The sequence below is a fragment of the Petaurus breviceps genome, unplaced genomic scaffold, assembly GCF_028583685.1.
Source record: "Petaurus breviceps papuanus isolate PSGF00001 unplaced genomic scaffold, PetGlider_PUasm1.0 90775, whole genome shotgun sequence".
Classification (NCBI taxonomy): domain Eukaryota; kingdom Metazoa; phylum Chordata; class Mammalia; order Diprotodontia; family Petauridae; genus Petaurus; species Petaurus breviceps.
In genome coordinates this window covers 7,100,908-7,116,288 of record NW_027187342.1, presented here as the reverse complement: position 1 = coordinate 7,116,288, position 15,381 = coordinate 7,100,908, and the positions used below count along the sequence as shown (strand labels likewise).

The 15,381-nt window shown below is 39.0% G+C and overlaps 1 long non-coding RNA gene across 1 annotated transcript in view; it reads left to right on the top strand.

Annotated features, from left to right (window-relative positions):
• The first annotated feature begins 576 nt into the window (after nt 1-576).
• The window catches only part of LOC138146935 (uncharacterized), a 31,948-nt gene continuing 17,143 nt past the window's right edge, over nt 577-15,381 (top strand). The window contains exon 1 of the long non-coding RNA XR_011164652.1: nt 577-859. This is a non-coding gene — a long non-coding RNA (uncharacterized lncRNA). The remainder of the gene's footprint in view (nt 860-15,381) is intronic.

The following is a 15,381-nucleotide window of genomic DNA, read 5'->3' as shown; positions in this document are numbered from 1 at the left end:
TGTTGTGTACATAGTAGGTGCTTAATATATGTTGCATAAATTATAGAAGGGAGAAAGAAAATATAATGAAAATATATACTCAACTAGAATCTGTAGATATGGATTCTAGTGCTGATTTTGTACCCACTTGTTGTAAGACTAGATACTTCTCTTTGGGTCTCAGTTTCCTCATCTTTGGAATGAGCAGTTTACAGTAGGTGATCTTGTTGGTCATTTCAAGTTCTAGAAATCTATTTCTCTGTGACATTAATTACTAGTGACTGCTTTAAATGCGGTCACTTCAAAGCCAGAGGTATCCTGCCTGGATTATTCTAGAGGCATCACACTATTGCCAAGCTCAGAGCCATCTCCATAATGTGGGGGTCCACATTATTGCTCTCATTTTATGGGTTAACTTGACTATAAAGGAAGCCCTGCAGGAGCCTGGATTCAACAGCAAGTAAAAACTTGTAAGGTTTGCTCCTGATTCTCTGTATAATGCTTTCAACCTCAGCAAAAGCTGTCTGGAAACATTTCTCCCCTGAAGGGAAGTTGTTTGCTCTGAAAGCCATACAGGTTTACAAAGGGTTAGTGTAGGTTTGGAACAGATGAGTTCCTAAGGGAATGGGTGGAAGATGTCAAGAACATAAGGAAAAACTCACCCAACAGAAACCTGTGGTCTTCACTCTTTCCACCCCCTCCCCCGCAGACCTCTAAGTTTGCAGTCAGTCAGAAAGAAAACAAAATGCAGGTATACTTTTGCCTAGCCTTTCATGGCTGAGAAGCAGATGAATTTGTAGAGTGAGAACTAGAAGTGGAAATCCTACAGAGTGTGCTTCTCCTTAGCACGATTTTTCTCTACCTTCCTTACATAAACAGGGTGAGTAATTCATTTTTTCAGGGAGTCCTACATTCATCAGGGATAGAGACACAATCAGGGGAGGGCATATATATATATATACATATATATATATATATATATATATATGTGCATACATGTGTATATGTGAATGTGTCCTTATAGCTTATTGATATGTTGGTTTGTAGCCTTCCCATTAGCTAGAGATTTTATATGTACTCCTGTTCGGACTGATGATGATTGTTTTAATGTTCGACTAGGAAATTAAGTAGCATGATGTTTGGGTTTATATGATATTAATTTGCTAGAGAATAGTCATGACTACTTGGTTTATAAATCATACCCCTTCCCCTTCAACTGAGTTTTTCCTGGGCATAAGAATTTTTTTTTAAGCAATCGGGGTTAAGTAACTTGCTCAAGGTTACATGGCCAGTTTCTGGGTGTGGTGCTGAGTATCTGAGCCCGTCTTTGATCCCCAGGTCATCCCAACACTGGAGCCGGTGCCCTTACTCACTGTGCTACCTGGCCACCCCAAGAATTCTTAATAATAGCGCTGGCAAGAAGAAAGTTTCACTGAAACAGAAATTGGGTGAATGTAGCTATCACTTCTAGGAAGAACTGTGCTATTCTCTTGGACACACAGAGCCATAACTGCAAGCCCCACAAAAGTACAGCTATTCTCTAGGTCTTCTCAGCATCCTTTATTTCTGTGTTCTTTAATCTGCCCTCCATAGTAGCAACACAGTGCCTTGGGCATAATCAACATGCAAGAAATATTTATTGAATGAATGGTTGAATGGAAAAAGAACTTCTGAGAGTATATGTGTATTAATGGAAGAACCCCTCTCTGAGGTCTTCCCAATCAATCCTCCTAGTCTGGGAAGGTGAAATGACATATACTCATCTCTCGTTAACCTTCCCTCAGGGCTAGCAATAACCAGAACTCCTGGGAAGGTGTCCCATGGTCCACAGGGAGTCTCTGATTGGATAGAAGAACATCTTTCATGACATTGACTATTACCTAATGATGTAGAAGGGCTCCTTCCCAAGGGCTAATCCCCTTCTTTAATGGCCCAAAGTTTCAAAACAATCAGGATACAAATCCAGCCCTTGTACATTCAGAATTCTCCAGCACAAACCATTCTTTCTATCTGCACATTGTGTATCATGCAACCACCTGGATTCCTTTTCCCCAGTGTTAGAACCTCTGACTTCAACTTATCTTAGCTCCCTTCCTTAGGGCTCCCAAAGCATTTTATAAATGTTTGTTAAAGGAATGGGTTTTTGAATAAATATCAAGTTGTCATGAATTCTGTATTAAAAATTATATTTGGTGTAGATAAAAATTTTGTAAGAAATCATCAGTGCTGCTCAGGTCAATGTCTAACTGGTCCAGTTTCTTGGTCTGTCCCCGGGTATCTTCCCTAGCAATAGTTCCAGTGGCTTCAAGTATTTTTTATTGTTTGATAGTTTGCACCAGGCAACACTGTGTGTGACATTTTTCTGAGTTCCCTTGTTTTTAAAAAAATGGCATTGCTCCAGCCCTCAAAGAAGTTATTTCACACAACACAGGGTTCTTCCATAGCTCCTCCTCTCCCTATTTCCAGGGGTGGGAAACCTGTGTCCTTGAGGCCATATGTGGCCTTTGAGGTCCTTGGGTGCAGCCTTTTGACTGAGCCCAAGTTTTAAAGAACAAATCCTTTTAAGGAGATTTGTTCTGTGAAGTTTGGATTCAGGCCACATGTGCCTTGAGGCTGCAGGTTCCCTACCCCTGTATCTAAACTATTAGCAGCAAGGTTTTCAACTTCATTCACCTGAAGATGCTCTCTCTGGTTACCAATGGTCTCTTAATTGCTCCATCAAATGGCTTTTTCTCAGTTGTCATCCTCTTTGACCTTTCTGAAGCATTTGACCCAGTTGGTCCTTTTCTGCTCTTGAATGTCCTCTCTTCTCTGAATTGATGTGACTCTTCTCTGAGTTGGTTCCCCTCCCTCCTAGCTGATTGCTCCTTCTCAGGCTCTTTTGTGGCACCCTCATCTATGCCACACCTACTAACTATGGATTCCTACCAAGATTTTGTCCTCTTCTCTTCTCCCTCTACCTAGAAATCTCATCAACTCCCATCAATTCAATCATCGTTTTTATGCAGACGATTCCCAAATCTACAAACCCAGCCTTAGTCACTCTTCTGAGATACAGTCCCATATGACTAACTGCCTTTTGGACATCTAAAACTCAATATGTCCAAAATAGACCTTTTATATTATCTCCAAAACCTTTACCCTCTCACACTTCCCTACAGTCAAGATACCATTGTCTTCCCAGTCACCCAAGCTCAAAGCCTTTTGTGTCACTCTCAGCTCCTCACTTTGGCTTACCCCATATACATACATATATATATGTACATAAGTATGTATGTATATATAATCCATTAGCAAATCTTTTCATTTCTACTTTCACACTATCTCTTGTATATGTTTTCTTCTCTTCTCATGCTACCACCACCTTAGCTCAGCTCTTCATCACTTCTTATCAAATAGACCTCCTCTAATACACCTCCTGCTTTACCTCTCCCCATTCCAATCCATACTCCACTCAAATTCCAAAGTGACATTCCTCAAGTTCTGGTCTGAGGTTATCCCATCCTTCTCCCTTCTTCACTCTTAATAAACTCCAGAGTTTAATTCAGATAATAGTTCAGATAAACTATTATCTTCATTATCAAACATGAAGTATTGGCATTTAAAGTTCTCCATATCTTGATTCCTTCCTATATTTCTCCCTCTCCTCTTAGTTTCTAATTTTTTGCTACTACAAAAAGATCCGTTACAAATACTTTTGTACATATGGTTCCTTTCCCCTGCCTTTAAAAAAAATCTCTTTGAGGTATATGCCTGGTAGTGGTATTGCTGCATCAAAGGATTTCCACAGTTTAGTGACTTTTGGAGCCTAATTCCAAATTGCTTTACAGAATAACTAAATGAATTCACAGCTCCACCAATAGTGCATTACTTTGACATTTAAATCTCTTAACATTCTAACCCTTTCCTGTCTATCCAGTCTTCTTACCCCTTAGTCATCTTGTTGCCTTCTATACTCTGACTCTACAGGCCCACTTTCCATCCCTCAAAAATGACACCCCATCTGACATCTCTGTGCTTTTTTACTGACTGTCTGTGTCTGGAATGCTCTCCCTCCTTGCATCTGCCTTTTGGTTTCCTCATCTTCCTTTAAGACTCATCTCAAATCCCACCATCTATGAGTTCTTTCACAGGTCCTCTAGCTGTTAGTGCCTTCCCAAATGAACTTCCATCTACTCTGTATATATCTTTTATTTACACTTAGTTTATTATTTATAACTTGTTATTTAAATCTGGTTGCATGCTATCACCCCCATTAGCAAGTGAACCCATGGAGGACAGGGGCTGTATTTGTCTTTCTGTGTATCAGTAGTGTTTAGCACAATACCTAGAACATAGAAAGTCTCATTTTAAGTGACTGGCGCTCAAATATCTTGGAGTGAATATATAACTTTGGGATACTCATATCAATAATAAAATGATTCCATATATTTTATTAAGGTTTTGCAAAGTGTTTTTGCACACACTATCTCATTTGATCCTGTGAGGTGGGTACTATTATTATTGACCCATTTCACAAGAGAGGAAAAAGATGTTTTTGGGAGTCATGTGACTTGCCTGTCATTTTCTAGATTGTAGGACTTTGAGGCAGGTTTTTAACCTAAGTCTTCCTGATGCTAAGCCTAGCACTCTATCCACTACATCTCTCTTGATAAAGTACATGTATATTAAGACTGTGAGTGACACCATAGTTATCATTCTGCATCAGGAGAGAGTCTTCTCACCAGGAATTCTTGTACCAATAAAAGTTAGTTTGGAGTGATTTTTAACCATTACTCTAAAAAAAATTCTATCAGCTCAGGGGTAGACTTCTTGTGGGAAGAAACTAGGCTTTGTACTTTTTTCATTCCCCAGAACTGAAAATAATGCCAAACACATAGAGCAATAGACACTCAAATATATTTTAAATACTCATGGAAGTAAGTAGGTAGACAGTTCACAGTCCGACCAAGTTGTTCTCTCTGTGAAATAAACTCAATCTCTGGTCTGGCTCCACAACTCAAAGCTAGAGAATGTAATTCCAGGTCATGTGAAACTACAGTTCTCTCTTCAGAGTTGAAAGTCAAGAAGGACTGTCCCAACTCATTTAAGGGTTAGTCTTAAGACTTGTCATTTGACTGAGATTGCTCTCTCCAAAGTTATCAATGCTAAATCTAATAGCCTTTTCTCCATCTTCATACTCCTTGACCTAACCATTAGACTGTGACCTCCTTGGAAACAAGGACTATCTGCTGCCTTTCTTTCTACCTGTGGGACTTAGCACAGTTCTACCACATAGATACTTAACAACCTTTGACATTATATATCACCTTCTTCTCCTTGACACTCTCTTCTAAGTTTTTGAAACACCACTCTTTTCTATTGCTCCTTCTACCACATGATCAACTTCTAAGTCTCCTCTGCTAAACTTGAATCCATTTTAACCCATTAATCATAGGTATCTCCCTAAGGCTTTGGCATAGTCTCCCTTCTCTTCTCCCTGAATACAGCTGAATGATGAATTCAAAAGCCAATTTGTAGAAGGTTAAGAGAGTAAGAGGAAAAGGAAGTGAAATCATCAGCTGAAGATGGCTTTCTCAAAAAGTTTAGCCATCAAAAAGAGAAAAGTATAGAATAATAGTTAGCAAGAATGAATGGATCAAGTGAGGGGTTTTTGAACTATAATATAAAGGTGTTTGTAGGCAGAAGGAGAAGGAGTTTGTAGAGAAGGAGCTAGTTAGCAGGTAGATGTTGAAGATTAATGAGAGAATGAAGATGGTAGAAGGGACAATCTCCTTGAGAAGACAAAACAGAACCATATCCCTTGTAAATGTATGCAGGTAAACTTTGGCAAGGGGAAAAGCCATTTCTTTATGTGAGATGGGATGAAGGAAAAGAGTGTCAGAAGGCATCTGAGGTATGTGAAATGAGAAGGAAGGAAGAAGAGTGAGCTGTCAGAAAATGTCAGAAGTGTCAACTATTATTACTGACAAAGCCAATTAAAGTCATGAAAAAGTACATTTTTGCAGAGAGATTTCATGGCAGCACATTTGCTTGATTTATTCCTTGTGTATGACTAACTTAAATATTAAGACCAAACCTTAAGTGAGTTGGTACAGTCCTTCTTGATCCTTGACTCTGAAGAAAGAATTATAGGTTCATGGGACCTGGAATTACATTCTTAGGTACTCCTTCAGTTTCAGAATATGTCTACATACATACACACACATGTGTGTATGTGTGAGTGTGTGTGTGGTGGAAAGGAGGAAATATAGAGGAAAATGTAGGTAAAGAAAAATTAAAGCATACCAATTAAAATCTACTTTTAAAAACTATAATACAAGACCAAGTATGTCTAATCTTGACAGGCAGTATGGTATATAGATGACTGGCCTAAGAGTAAGGAGAAGGGTTTAATTTTTGCTTCAGATATTTGCCAGATGTGGAGTCAGAGATAAATAAGTGCTCAGAGCTTCACTTTTCTCATTTGTAGAATGGTGATAATATAAACAAGGCCTGCCCTCAGAAAGCTTACATTTTAGTGAACGGAAAGAACTAACACAAATACATAGATAAGTAAATACAAAGAAATTTATCTCTGCAACCAGTTTGTCATATTATCTCTATGCCAATGTAGAACAGTATCTGAAACTAGAGAGAAAAATGGGCCGAGATGGTGTCTACATATCATACAAACATGCTAGGCTTAATTGTAGGATGAATTTGCAAGAATCCATATTCTGGCTTGCTAGTCACGCAAAGGGAGGAAAAAGATCTGGATGTCATTCCTTCTGTTTGCTTGCAAAAAAAAAATGCAATATGGTAGGGTTTTATTATTGTACTTAGCACCCTCCCCTGGTAGTATAATTCATGTCAATGGTCCTCTGGCTGTGGAACCCCCATGGCACCGTTTCTCCTAAACAAAGTCTATACAAGACCCAGAGTAAAATAGAGACAGTAAACCAGAGGCTTGGCAGTCTGCAGTTTGTATTCTTTCCCCACAGTCTTTATGGCTGCAAGGGAAGGGGTGGTCCAAAGTCTTCTTCAGGGTTCCTCTTTTCCAAAATGCTGAAGTAGGGCACAGAACTGGTTTCTATAGCAGAAGCCCAAGGTGGTGGGCTAGGTAAGGAGTTCCAATGAACTGCAGCTCACATTGCAGGCAAAAGAAGGAGAGAAAACAATTTAAATAATGTTTGATGATTAAATTAATTATATAAGTATCATTCTACTAAATCTTCTAATTAATTGCATTAAATTATATGTTATGTTGGAAGCTCACTAGGAGAGTAGCACCAAATCATGCTGCCAGGTCAACAGGTGAAATGTCAGTCAAAATGTATTGGGCTAGACTTTAATAGCCATGATAAATAAATAAATATATATGTATATGCAGGCATACACATATATTTATATATATAGAGAGAAGATCATAACCCTTCATTCATAACCATAATAATGGTTATAATAATACTTCATTTGCCATGAAGGGACTGGTGAATAAAATGAGTATGCTCTGCATGATCCTCTATGATCTTTGGGAAGCTACTATTGATCAAGCATTTACTAAGTGCCTATTGCATTCCAGGCCTCAGACTAGACTCTGGGGATCCAAAGATAGAAACATAACAATACCTGCTCTCAAGGAGCTCCTGTGCTATATAAGAAAGGACTACTGAAAGGGAATAGGGCTAACCCTAAATATCAGTGATATACTGAGCTCCTGGGTAAAGAGATTTCACCAGATTAGGAAAGCTCAATCTCCCAATACACATCAGCAAATATTCTGTACTCAAGAGTTGCTTATAACACTGAGAGTTTAAAAGGGTCACATAACCACTATGTAGCAGAGGTGGGATTTGACTAAGATCTATCCATAACATGATACTCCCTCAGGAAATCTTATAAACCTGACAGTACCATCTTTAGAGGAAATACAGAGGCAAGCCTCCACCTTAGAGCTTTCCTGGATGCCTGTGGTCTCACCAATGTACAAAGAAATGGAATCTAGGAAAACCCTAGACCAGGGGTGGGGAACCTACAGCCTCAGGGTCACCTGTGGCCCTCTAGGTCCTCAAGTGTGGCCCTTTGACTGAATCCAGACTTCATAGAACAAGAAGTTTGGGTTCAGTCAAAGGGCCTCACTTAAGGACTGCAGGTTCTCTACCCTGCTAGACCATCCCATGTTAGGCTATGCAAAGAGAATTGACTTGGAGTTGTAAGGCTTGAGCTCAAACATGAGTTCTGTTCCTAGCAGTATGGTTTGGACCAGGGGTGGGGAACCTATGACCTTGAGGTCATATGTGGTCTTCTAGGTCCTTGAGTGTGGTGACCTTTTGACTGAGTGAGTCCAAGTTTTACAGAACAAATCCTTTTATTAAGGGGAGCCTGAGTTATTAACTCTGAGCTTGAGTTTCCTTGTCTATAAAATGAGGATAATAATTCTTTTTTTTTCTTTTTGGAGGGGAGAAGGCAAGGCAATTGGGGTTAAGTGACTTGCCCAAGGTCACATGGCTAGTAAGTGTTAAGTGTCTGAGGCTGGATTTGAATTCAGGTCCTTCTGACTCCAGGACCAGTGCTTTATTCACTGTACCACCTAACTGTCCAAAGATAATAATTCTTGCACTACTTACCTTATAGGGTTCTTCTATGGGAAGAAAGATGTTTATAAACCTGACAGTGCTATGTAAATATACATTGTCTTTATCATTCTTTGATTTAAGACAACAGTTAAACTGGGTCTAAAAACTTGCTAATTCCTCTTGATGAGAATCTTTACCTTCCTGTCCAAAATCCCAGAATCAGACCTGCATCTAAGATCTACCGAGAAGCAGGAAGGAGTTGTGGAAAGTCAGAAAGAAACAACATCGAAGAGGGTTGCCTTAAAAAGGAAAGGAAGCAATATGGCCTAAAGAGAAAAGCATCAGACTAGGAATCCCAAAATATAGGCTAAAATTCCATATCTGTTGTGTGTGTTTGGGCAAGCCCTATAACCTCTAAGAACCTCAGTTTACTAATACATATGATTATATGGCTGACCTCTTAAAAGGAAGCTCTGTCTTGATGATACATCTGTAATTTATGGTTTCAAAGATTTGCCAGGGCACAAAAAAGGTTAAATACTCATGATCACATAGATAGTATTTGGAAAGAGCTGGACTTTAACCCATGTCTTCCTGACCCTAAATCTGGCTTCATGTAAGAGAGGGGTTTAAAGAAAATTCCCTTCCAGGGCTGGTGCCATTTCATATCATGCTATTGAGGGAGCAGGTGGAGAAGAGAAGCAGCTGAGCGAGCAAATGCAATTCTCCAAACATTTTGAGTCCATCTATAATATTAATTGTGATTTTTAAGTAGAGAAGTACTGTCTAACATCTTTGCCCTGTATCAGGAAATATTAACGGTTATGAAAATACACTTAAACATTTGGCATAGGAATTATAATGTTTGCCTCACATGTGCCCCATCATTCTTTAAATGTTTTTATATGTGTGTGTATATGTATATCTGTATATATATATATAATATATATATATATATATATTTGGATTAGCATTAAGAGTGGTCAACAATTGAATAAGGCCAACTTGGGACTGGTCATACAGTCTTTATGTATAACAAAAAAGAGGGTTACCTGACTTAAAGCACAAAGGTACATATTTATTGTTAAAAAAAAAAAGAGAAACATGACATTTCAGAGTAAATTCCATGGAAAATGGCTGTGCTGGGTTTCTATGAATCAGGCACTGAGCATATTTCCTTAGAAACCATGTCTGTATTTTCTTTCTTTTTTTTATTCAAAAAAGCTGCTGCATTCAAATGCACAAATGAATTAACATTTTGTGGTTAAAATGTTGCCTGAGAAATTAAAATGATATTTGAAACATAAATCCCGTGTGCTAACAACTCTTGTTATAAGCACTAGCCAGAGTCAACAGACAGAGCTTGTTTGGTACAAGGCTCTTTCTGGAGGCCAATTCTTTAGTTCTCCCCAAAAAAACATCTGTGCAAAGGCAGGGGGGGAAAGCAGCAGGAATAGAAGCCATCAGTGGTTAGGTGTGTTATAAATACATTATTACTTCATTGTAATGGTATACAGGCTTTGGCTAGACTGCTGAATGACCTCACTGGTTGTCAGTCCTTGAGTTACTTTCAGGGAATGAGCATTTAAGAGACAGTACTGGCTGACTCGGTATGAAATAAACACAGAGGTCATACAGTCAAAGAACCCACCACACATGATCTGGGATCCCATGAAGGTGGAGAAAACCTTGGCTGATATGCGAGGAACTCAACATAGATTTGCCTTAAACATACACACACACACACACACACACACACACACACACACACACCAGTTCTGAAGGAGACTTTTTATATAGAGAATCCCATATAATCCTCTGGGAGCTCTCATTCTGTTTTTGCTCTTATAAAGAAACCTCCAGGAACCCCCAAAGAAGCCAGCCCAGTTCCAAGGATTCCTTTCCCCATGGTGAAAAGACAAAAAAGCAAGCCTGGATGGGATGGTAAATGTTCATGGCAGCTGGGCCACCAATGGGGGACTGTGGTCTCTGCACACATGTGTAATGGAGAACTCTCCTCGGGGACAAGATTCCCTCTGTAAGACCCAGGGAAAGCCCTTTGAAGATAAGAAGTCTGCCTGCCACCAAAGGGAAAATGGTGGGTGGCCAAGGAATGACAGCAGCCATGGAAAAAACGGAAAGCAAAGAGAAAGAACACCTGGACCTGGGTTGTCCTCACTCAGCTCAAGTTTCCTCTCCAGTCTTGGGCAAGCCTCAGAAGTGGCCAAGGCAGTTGCAAATTTCACCAGAGAGAGAGCACAGTGAGTCAAAGGAGTGGGCAGGTGGAAGACCTGAGCCCATATTCTTGTTCTCCCACTAAATCTGCCTTGACCTGAACATGGTACTCCCTCTTTCTGGGCTTTCCTATTCCATATGGAGAAATGGAGCTGGCAAATTGCTTCTGAAAGGCTTGGAAATTCTTAGAGAGAGTATATTGGGGAAGAATCATGAATTGTTATTATTTATCCATTCTCATAAATCTGAAAAAGCTTGGGAGAGAGCTGAGAATGAGATCATTTTAATGCAAAAATGAATGCTTGTCCTGCTTCCTCTTTACCTTTTGTATTGAAAGCATTTATGTGGCTCTGGATATGTCATCCTGGATATCTTAACTGATCATAAGAAGTGTCATGATACAAGTAGAAAGAACCTTAATGAAAAGCCAAATGACAGCTCTATTCCTACAATCCATGTGACCATGGAGAAGTCCCTACACCTCTCTGGAATCAATATTTCCCTCGGCAAAATGAGGGAGTGAGACTAGATGATTTCTCAGGTCTCTTCTAGGATATTTTAGGATATTCAAGGTTCTAAAAAAAAAACAGAACTCAGCCATTAAAGCTAATGCTGTCTTGTGGGCTTTGGATCATTAAATGAAATTTTATAACTCTTCTTGACTGGTCCTTGCTCTCAAACAGGGATTAGAAAAATTTATCAGAGGAAATTGTTTCTTGGCTTGCCATTTCCCTGGGTGTGGGTTATCATGGATGCATCCCCTAGTTCTGTTTTAGAATCAAACAGTTTTGAATGTAAAAGTACAATAGCATCCGAACAAATGAGTATTCTGTTGAAAATATTTTGGGAAAATCATTAACGAAGCTTGAGTGTTTAGTAAGCTGAAACATATTACCAGCACACATGAAGTTGCATAAAAGGCATCATGGAGGAAATGTATGTCTGGAAAGGGAGGTGGGGCAGTTGGATAAAAAGAGTGACAGAGAGTTGATGATTGCCTGAGTGCTGCACAGATGTCCACAGAAAAATGAAAATACCTAGAGGATGGCTTTTAGTAAGTTGGGTTGTTCCTTTGTAGAGAATTTATGTATGAATATGGACAAAAATTATACAGGACAAGAAGTCATGAATGGGTTGAGATCTGCATAGTTGGAGGTGGCATAAACACTACTGAGTTTATGAATCCATCCAGGTATCAAAGTACTCATTTTGGAAAATTACTTTGATAAATCTGTGATCTTACTCCTTTAAACAATGCAACTCAGATCGTCCATGAGCTCTCAGTCTCCTTTCATCCTCCAATGAATAAATGAATGAATGAATGAATGGACATTTATTTAGTACTTACTATACACCAAACACTGTGCCAAGAGCCAGGAATACAAAAACAAAAGAGAAGCTGACATTGAAATGGAGGCATGAAACATATTTGGGAGTGGGAAGGGATATTTTGATTTGGAAAGTTAGAGGAATGCTGAGTCCATCTTCCACAGGTGGTCTACCCAATATGAGGGGGGCCTTCTTCAGGTCTCTTGGTATTGCATGTACACTGAAGGAGAACATTAGCTATCTTTTGTATCCACTTGGGTAACTTACACTGCAGACAAACTCAGTGCCATAAGATTTATGTAAGCACATCCTATTTGCTTTACACTGTTAGGAGTTATGGGGGAGAGAGAAGCCATAGATAAGTAATGATCTCTGCTCTTAAGGATTTTATGATCTTATTGGGGAGAAAAAACATACACTCATGAATCAGATACTATTGGGAAATGGGAGAACATCTGCACCTGTGATCTTATCAATGTGAGGAACTCTCAGTATGAAAACACCTTCCACCAATGTAGATCAGCAACTTTTTTTGTAATTTATATAGCCTTGGAGTAGTGCTCCTGAGATTAAAAGTTTAAGGACTTGGGAGCAGAGCCAAGATGGCAGAGTAGAAGCACAACCTTCCTGCGGCTCTGGCTTCCACCTTCCCCAAAAGTTTAAGGACTTGTCTGCATTCACATAGCTAAGATACATCAGATTTGGGACTTGAACCCAGAACTCCAAGGTGACCATATATTCACCATATCATTCCCTGGCTTCCTTCAAGTCCCAGCTAAAATCCTACCTTCTACAGGAAGCCTTTCCTAATCCCACTTAATTTTAGTTCTTTCCCTCTCTTTATTACTTCTTATTTATCCTGTATATGGGTTGTTTGTACATAGCTGTTTCCATATTACCTCCCCCATTAGACTGTGAGCTCCTTAGGGGACAGGACTGACTTTTGTCTTTCTTTGCATGCCCAGTGAGTGGGACATAGAAGGCTCCTAACAAATGTTTATTGATTGACTATGTTTGTGTCCAAATAAATGCTAATGACAGTAAGTGCTATAAGTGCTGATTTAAAAAAAAGATTGGTATGGGTTGAAGTAGTCTAGGAAGACTTTATGGGAGAGATTTCTTGGAGAAGGTAAATCTTCATCTGAACTCTGAAGAATGAAAAGGAGATGGATAGACAGTTATGATAAGGGAAGTCATTTCAAACAGGCTAAACAGAGTAAGAAAAAGCATCCAAGGATCGATAAAATCTCTACAGTGAGTATTGGGTAAAATCATGAGATAAGGGTATAGATTAAGCAGTCCACATATTTGGGGGAAGTTACATGAACATCACAAGTCTATAGGGCCATCTCTCTTTTCCTATCATCAAGACTATTATTATATTACCTATTAAATATTATTTAATAGCTTTAAACCCATATATTTGTATGGTGCTTTATCCTTATCAAAGCATTTTTGTAGACATTATCTAATTTGACTCTCGAATAGTCTTGTGAGGTATAGAGATGTCTCCATTTTGCCTATGAAAGAACTGAGGCATGGGATCCCTAAATGACTTGTCCAAGCTCACATAGCTAGTCACTGGTAAAGTAAAAGAGAGATTGCATGTTCCCCAGATTCATAGTGTGTTACTCTCTCTGTCATTTCTACTCGCCATAAATTTCTGCAACTAATTAAACAGGTATGTTGTGAGATAATGAAAAGGGCGAAGGAAAAATAGCCCAAAGAAACAGGTTCAAGTCCCTTTTCTGAAACTTATTAGCCAGATAACTGAATAAGTGACTCTCACTGAATCCAACCATATCTAGAAAATGGGAATGAATATATTCATGTTGCTTACCTCACAGGGTGATTGTACAGAAAACACAAGGGTAATAAATGATTCTTAACTGTAAGAACTGGGAAAGCCTGAAAGCATTATAGAAATTTGATATTATTATTGAGTCCACTCCCCTAGAACTGTGTGTACTTGGTATGTGGGAGAAGGGATAGTACTAAATTAGACTGTTTTATATCTGGAAAACCTTTTAAGATGCAAGGCACTGCAAGCTGGCATTATGATCATGATTATGGTTATTGAATTTAAATGAGAAATTAGTTACTATACATACAAAGATGTCTGTCATCATGCCCAGCAGCCCCAATCTTTGCACATTGCTAACACGGAGTATTCTAACTCTGGCAGATCAAAATCCATGACCTGCTGTGACATGTCTTACTGAATTGGGACCACTGTGGTACTTACTGGTCAGTATATTTTCATTCTGAAAATTTGAACTGGCAGAAAAAAATTCCCTTTGACACATCAGAGAAGGAAGAAGCCTATTTCAATGCATTCTGAGACCTCAGCAAGAGATGAGGGTTATGATGAGGAGGAGCATTTTTCTGGTGGGTTTTGTGAAGTGACATACCAGATATGTACCAACAGATGAAACAAGTCTAGTGGCCCCGTCATAACTCACCAGGGTAGGATCTGCAGATGCATCATGGACAGGCTTCTACCACTGTGGCTGCTTCTAGGTTTCAAAGGCAAAATTGAAACCACATCTTGTATGACTGAAGCCATCAGTCACTCACTAAAAGAAGGCTACATGTAAACAAAATAATGCAAACCATTTTGCTCTTGCCAACTGTTAAAATTTTGCAAATCCTTCCTAGAGACCATCTTAAGTAAGGGGAAGGGAGACACTTTTGACTTTAAAATTGAGCCTGTTTTTAAAAGATGTTGTGGGGTAAGGATCAGCAGTGCGCAGAGGATTAAGCAAGGGGACCATTATTTCCCTCTCCTTAACCCTTTTCCCTTATTGCCAGCCTCAGATCTTTCATTAATCCCTTACATTTGGAGGGTGCTTTATATTTTTCAGTGCACTCTCCTGTCTGTTTTCTAATTTGATCTTCACAAAAAACTTTATGAGGTAGGTAGAACAGGTGCTATTATTTTTACAGATGAGACAATGAAGGCCAGAGGGGAAGTCATTGGGCCATGATCCCACAGCAAGTTAATTGTAGAGTCAGGAATTTGAGCACTTATCTCTGAGGCTTTCTTTGCTGTACTATAGCCTTTCTTTCCTGGTGCAGAATGGCTTACCCCAAGAAATGAGCACATTTGAAACATTTGCTTAGAGAATTTATGCTCAAGTTTACTATGTACTTTATAGTGTTATGGTTAAATATGACTCTGGAATGAAACTTCACTGCAAGCATCTGAAAAAAAAGTAATAATAATTATAACAACATTAATAACAAAAACAATAATAAGGGCAACATATTTTTATAATCC